This window comes from Tupaia chinensis, unplaced genomic scaffold, assembly GCF_000334495.1.
Source record: "Tupaia chinensis unplaced genomic scaffold, TupChi_1.0 Scaffold000047_1, whole genome shotgun sequence".
Classification (NCBI taxonomy): domain Eukaryota; kingdom Metazoa; phylum Chordata; class Mammalia; order Scandentia; family Tupaiidae; genus Tupaia; species Tupaia belangeri.
The window spans coordinates 529,302-536,757 of record NW_006159505.1 but is presented as its reverse complement, the minus strand read 5'-3'; the positions used below and the strand labels follow the sequence as shown (position 1 = coordinate 536,757).

Genomic DNA, 7,456 nt, shown 5'->3' with positions numbered 1-7,456 from the left:
CCTGGGATTTTTGGCACATATCCACATGGCCTAGGGTGATTTTTCAATCTGCTAGGTCTGAGACTTGAACTGGGAGCTGCCCTGGGAGAGCCCACTGTTTTAACCACTATGCCATCTGCTGGCCCCAGTCTATGGATTCTAATTGCGCCAGTATCACTTGTTGAAAGCCTATTCTTCCTCCACTTAATTGCCCCTGGCAACATGGTTCAGCGGGAACTAGAAGTTAACCTCATCTTTCAGATCAGAGCAGGGCTTGCTAGCCAGTATCAGAGTCAGGTCAGAGGAGTCCAGAAGAGCTGCATTATAGGTGATGTCAGTTGGAGCAGGAAACCATTCCCCAGACTTGAGTCTGATAGGAGAGAGAGTATGGGTCTGCCCTGCCTGCTAGACAGTGGGTAGTGCCCAAATTCCTGTCTTTATTAGAAAGGAGGTACGCTCTTATGTATTCTTTGCTCCCTCTGGGCTGTGGAGACCTGATTGTAAAAGTAGCTTCATCTGCTTGTTGACTTGAAGGGTGACATAGCTCTTATGCCAGCTTGAGGTGCGGTGGGGTGGACAGTCCACAGCAGACCACTGGTGGTGTGGAGGAATGGGTGGTGGTTGCCAATAGGCAGGATAGAAGCATACAACGGCTGTTTTAGTCATCCTCTGTGTTGGTAAAACTTATATACTTGTATTTTCTCTCTGGAGCAGGTTGTTTTGTTAAACATTTACTAGCTGGTCAAGAGTATATTCTGTTTTATGTATTTCTTTTTATCTTATTTCACAAGTATATCTTTCTCCTTTTTTTTTTTGTAAAAGTCTTTGTCATAGGATGTGTGTGCCCTTCAGAGAGAGAGAGTGAAAGGGAAAATGTGAATTTTCTTTCCCCCTCCCCAGGGAGAGTGGTCATGCCATACTCTTTTCTCCTTCATCCTCCTCCCAGGATTTTGGACATGCAAGCACAGGCACCTAGCATGATTTTCAAGTTGCCGGATTGGGGACTTGAACTGGGGTTAGTCATGTGGGAGTCCAGCACTCCAACCACCATGCCACCTGCTGGTCCCCAGGTATATCTTTCTAAAACTCAAAATACACCAAAGAAAAAACAAGAGAAAGTTATTGGGTTGTTGGAAAAGTCATGATGCATTTTGCATAGAAAAGCATAGAAAAATACATCATGACTTTCTAACTCAATAAAAATGAACTCACCCAAAATGCAACCATTAGATTGACTAATAATTTGGTAATATATTCGTGACTTTTCTCTACGTACATTTCTATATCTGTGTAAAAATAATAAATCGTATTCCAATATGTGCAAAAACACATAGATATATATCTAGTTGTAAATTTGTAAAAAGTGAAATGATATTGTTATACATAGAGTAGTTTTGAAGTATCCTCACTTAACCTGTCAATGACTTCCATCAGTAAGTTGTAAGAGATTGGTAGAAAGTAATTCCTGAGATGGGAAAGAGGATTGTTTATAGAACATGGCCACTGAAGGTGGAGTTCCTGTTCTTCACCAAGGATAGTCCTTGTGGTATGACATAGACCCCTGTGTAGGAGAAACGAAAACTATGGTGCCATAGAGAACTGCCCTACTCTAGCCACTTCTTGAGGGATGAATAACAACCTGGATTTTTCCTGTTTTTGTTTGTTTGTTTTTGTTATTTATTTATTTATTTTCATGACTTCAGCAGGTTACATGTTTGGGAAGCAGACCAGGGTCTGCCCTAGACACAATAATTGTGACCTGAGACCACTGATGATCCCTTGGAATTATCATTATGTTTGGAGTGATTGACATAATTGTGCCCAGAAACAACATTCCATTGAGATGGAGTAAGACAACTCTATGAAAACCTGTATATGGAATAGAAATGCAGGATAAGCTGACAAAAGCACAGATATACACATGGTGAGATTGCCATGTGCCATGTTAAAGAGGAGTGAAATTTTACTTTAATCATATGTTCTACATATGTATTCACTCTTCACTTACTCTGTATTTTTAAATCTAGACTACATCTTGAATGGTGCTCACAAAACCCAAATGGGGTCCTATACTTTCTACTTCTCCATTTCATTTAGAAACAATATTAGCCACCACTACCACCATCACTATCATCATAAACTTTTGAAGGGGCTATTCATGCAAGTGGTTTCATGTCATGTATGTAAGAACAACCTCAGGATTGGTATGGTTGCACTCGTGCACTATTGGTAGGAATGTAAACTAGTACAACAGTAAAGGACAACAAAATCGTATTATTTGACACAAAATGGATGAATCTGGAAGGTATATTGCTAAGTGAAAGAAGCCAGATTATGAAAGATAAATACTACCTGTCTTTACTTAACATATACTGAACATATGTCTACACTCTCTGAAGGAAACTGAAGGACTCTAAAGCATAGGAATAGAAAGAGTAAGGGTAGATACCAGAAACTGAAAGGGGGGATTGTTTTGGAGGTTCTTGAGAAAATTTTTAACCGAAATAAAAATAAGAGAAAGAGATTATGGAATAACGTGTGCCACAGCAGAGTAAAATATATAGACTTTCAATACATAACCCTTCCAAAAATTGTATGCAATGTGTACAATGTAATATAATGTTGAAGAAAATTTAATATGTATATATGTGTAATATATATGCTTGATTTGATTAGTGCACACTATATGCATGCTTTAAGAAAACCATTCTGTACTCACAAAAATGTACATTGAATGTATATAAACCAGAAATCATAATTAAAAAAATCAAGAGAAAGGAAGAAGATAACTTAATTATAAATAGAAGCTTTATTGAACAAAATAATAAAAATTAAATGTATGTTACTTGGTAGCCAAAGGAAAAGAGGGAATGTTTTTCACACTTGACCTTGATTTACATATGTAATACAAATACATTTTCCCAAATACATTAAAGTATTATCATGTAAATATGTAAAACATTTTAATTATAAATTACAGTTTACATGACTTTAAAAATATGTTATCTATTTAATTTTGTTTACTTAAACTTTGAAGGACTACTTTTGTAATGACCAATGTTTAAAAATAATTAATATATTAATTTTCAGATATTTGTGCTGACTATAAAATAGAATTAATATTTGCTAATTCCCATTAAAATGGAAGCAGGAATATTTGTTCAGTAGTGCTAATGGTTTATTAATTGAATAAAGCACATATGCCACTTAATTCTGGGATATGTTGTGAAGGACAGGGCGGTGTGGCCAAGGTTGGGGAACCCTAATGATGTGACCCAAATGTACAGGTCAGAGAGAGTGTTGTTAAGAGGACACCTTTAAGTCTGCAGTCCCTGGGGTAATAGCTGTCTCCCAGGGCTTCAGCCAAATGCATAAAATCTCAGTTTCCTGGCCCTCATCACAATGAAAGTCCTATGTGAGTAATCCCATTTTAACCCATGAGAACTCTAGAAGTAGGTGAGTGAATTTTTATTGCTGTGGGATGAAGTTTCAGAGGGAAGTATTGTTCCCAGCTAGATGTTACAGGGCCTAAAATAGGTAGAGGGAAATAGTAGAAACTTTTTTGGGGGAATGAAACAGGCCCAGTTGGTGAGAATAAAGCAGTTGTTTGTTGAAGTTATTTATGCAGGTTCATGAGTCAATTGTATATATTTCTTTGACGTCATATTGGTAGCTGGAAATGGGCCATGGCAGGAGACTATCCAACATGGACATTGGCAAACACTACAGATCAGGCTTGGTCTCATTTTACTGTTTATGACTTTGATGAACTAGATTCCAGATCACCACTGGGCCAGAGTCACATAAGGAGAGTCATAGCAGAATTGAAATTACATTCGTGAGTGGAGAAAGTGGAGGATTTGTGTTTGAGGACATCCTTTAGCTCTTAGGGTCAATGAGTTTTGAGACCTGCATTACTTCTCAGTCCTGAGTACTGTAAACCTTCAAGGCATTGAAAGGTGGTGATTCATGTCTTCCTTGTCCTGATCCATCACACTCATCCAAAACTTGTCATTGAACTTCTCCCCTCCTCCCCCAATATTTCAAGGATGCATACTGTGCTTCCATGAGCTAGATTTTAGAAATTCACTGAGAAAAAAGACAACACTCAGACCACAGTCAGTTCACGATCTACTGGGGGATCATTGACAGGTAATCAGAAACACTTCTATCTATGAGACAGATGCTCTGCTACTAGACCCCTTGAGAAAGTAGAGAAAGAAGTAATTTATGGGGATATGGATCATGTAGGCAGCGAGATAGACTCTGAGTAGGGGCAAGGTTTCAATAGCACAAGACAGGAAGATTTTCCAAGATGCTGAAGGCACCTGGATCTAGGCTGTGGAAACCTTTGTGAGGTATTTGAGTGACCTTGGGTTAGACAATCATTCTAGTACCTACGAGTTCACTGATGGACCAACCCTTTATCCATAAGCTCTTTAATTCTCTACCTCCTGAATGGCCAATTTGTCAATCCCTCCACCTATTGACAGATTACACTACCTTTACGAGTAACTCCAGATGTGTATTCATTCTTTTATTTTTATTTTATTATTATTATTATTTTATACATTCAATCACATTATTTAGCTTACAAGGTGAACATTTCAATATGTGAACATTTCTCCCCAGTCCAGTTGATGAAAATATCTTCAACAGATAATACCACACCTCCCTGTCCTGTCAATGCTCTGCCTCCGTATTCCTCCTCCAAATGTAAAAACTTCACAAAAACAGAATGTACTACTTCTTTGTGTCATTGTAAGATACTAACTTAATAATTTAATTTACTTTACTTATATAAATGTCTGTCTTGTTTTTGTAATGAAGATCTCATTAAGAGAATGAACAATGACTTATCTATTGGGTTGTCAGAAAAGTCATGACATATTTTTTCTGTTTTTCTATGCAAAATACACCACAACTTTCCCAACAACCCAGTATTTTCGTTTCTGGCATTCTCTGAATTTATGGGGACTGTATAGGTACCAAAAATGATATGAAAGTAAACATTTTGGTGTAATCTATACTTTTTGTCTCTGTACACAGATGGTGAAGTCCGAAGTGGTCTTGCCTTAAACCACACTGGTGTTAGCCACACTGTCTTTCGCTTGCTGGGCATTCTTAGAGGATCAGTATATATGGATTTCCATTCCCTTCTTTATTTCTTATGTCATTGCTCTTCTTGGAAACTGCCTGCTCATCTTCATTATCATCACAAAACGCAGCCTCCATGAGCCCATGTACCTCTTCCTTTGCATATTGGCTGGAACAGATGTTGTCCTTTCCACGACCACAGTACCTCAGGCCTTGGCTATCTTCTGGTTCCATGCTGGGGAGATCTCCCTGGATCGCTGTATTACTCAGATATTTTTCCTAACTACCACTTTCATCTATGAGTCAGGGATCTTACTAGTGATGGCACTGGACCGCTACATTGCCATTTGCTACCCACTGAGGTACACCACTATTCTGAACCACGCAGTTATTGTGAAAATTGGTGTGGCTATCTTTCTTAGAAGTTATGCTACGGTCATTCCTGTGATATTTCTTCTGAAAAGATTGACTTTCTGCAAAAATAACCTTCTCCCAAACACTTCTTGTAAGCACATTATTTTAGCGCGTATTTCCTGTAATGACATTCGAGTAAACATCTGGTATGGGTTCTTTGGTCTAATGTCAACTTTGGTAGTAGATGTTGTGCTAGTCTTTATTTCTTATGTGGTGATTCTCTGTGCTGTCTTCCGCATGTCTTCCCAAGATGCTCGCCACAAAGCTCTCAACACTTGTGGCTCTCATGTCTGTGTCATCATCCTCTTTTACGGGCCTGGCATCTTCTCTGTTCTTGCTCAGCGGTTTGGACACCGCATCCCGCTACATATCCATATCCTGCTGGCTAATATCTATAATCTGGCTCCACCTATGCTAAATCCCATCATTTATGGGATCAAGACCAAACAGATCCGAGATCAGGTGGTTCATATGCTTTTTACAAAGCAGAAATAAATGTGATGATGGAAACTGACATTATATTCTTGTCAATAATTCTTTTCATGCACGAGGTGAGCTTTAACATTGGGTCACAGGAAGATACAGGTGAGAAACTGGTCAAGTGACCCCATCTATTTGTTGTCTCTAGAGCAACTGCATCAGGGCAATTGTCGTTTGTGTTTCTTCCAAAACCTCTAATCAGTCATTAAACATCAGTGTGTTTGGGTGTTTAGTTTTATCATTTGGAGTTGATAATGAGATAAGTTCCCTTCTTTGAGTCATTTATACCTCTAGAACTTTAGACTGGGTCTTGAAATAATATGAACTGGGAACAATATTCTTTCTGCTAAAATACTTTCCTATGGCATGTTAAATGGCCGTATTACTTTATTCCTCTCATGGAGGAATTCTAGTTTACTCTCTATATTCGAATTTTCCTTTTATATAATTAGTGATTAAACCATATTTATATATCAATTTTAGGATGAATTGATATACATAAATGTATGTTTTACCTCTCTGGGAAACACAAAAGACAGAAAATATTGTTTCTTACATTCATGACAATTTTATTAATATTATTTATCATTTGGAAATAAATATTTGACAATAGTTTAGTGTTGGCCAAAACAGAGTACATACATAATATGTTAACTAATTATTAAGCAAAAATTATGGCAAAGTATCAGAAATGATTTTCTAAAGAGTATCTGCATAAATTAGTGACAGCACATCTCTAAAGTGAAATACAATTGAGCAGTGAGAAATGCTAACTCTCTCTGGTGATGGAGTTATGCTCTAGATATATTTGTATGAGAGAGAAGCATATTCCAGATCAGCTAGTTAAACATAACCCATTAGAAAGTATATTTCTACCCATATGTTCATCAATCTATAGTAAAATTATATTAATGATGAATATATGAATAAGATAGGGATACTTTTTAATGAGTTTCATTCTGAATTATCTAACATTTATTCAGTGGACATGATTTACACAAAAACAGTAAGTGAAAAAATAATTTTAAAGTGGCATAACCATACAACAATGATTAATATTTTCTTTAGGAATGGAAAAAAATGAATTACCTCAGGCTTTGTTTATTTGTACATATTTTAATTTTGTCTGCATTTAAATAATATTTATTTATTTAGTCAGTGTGTGCATATAAGAGAGAGAGAGAGAGAGAGAGAGAGAGAGAGAGAGAGAGAGAGAACCCTCCCCAATGGGGAGCGGTCATGGCACAATCCTTTTTTCTTTATTTCTCCATGTCATCAGGAATTTTGTGCAGGCACACATACCCATATCCAGCAGGTTCCTCAGGCCATCAGGGCTGGAATTTGAACTGTGGTCAGCCATGTGGGAACTGGCTTTCTATGTAGAGCACTGAACTGCTCTGTTGTGGGGTCAGCCTATTTGGTCTTCAGTTTAAAAAAGATAATATTGTAAGTATAGAATCTTGAGTTGGCAAGGACTCTTTTTTTT

The 7,456-nt window shown here is 37.3% G+C and overlaps 1 pseudogene; it reads left to right on the top strand.

Annotated features, from left to right (window-relative positions):
• The first annotated feature begins 201 nt into the window (after positions 1–201).
• LOC102479215 (olfactory receptor 52B4-like) lies at positions 202–5,985 on the top strand (annotated as a pseudogene).
• Positions 5,986–7,456: the final 1,471 nt, after the last annotated feature.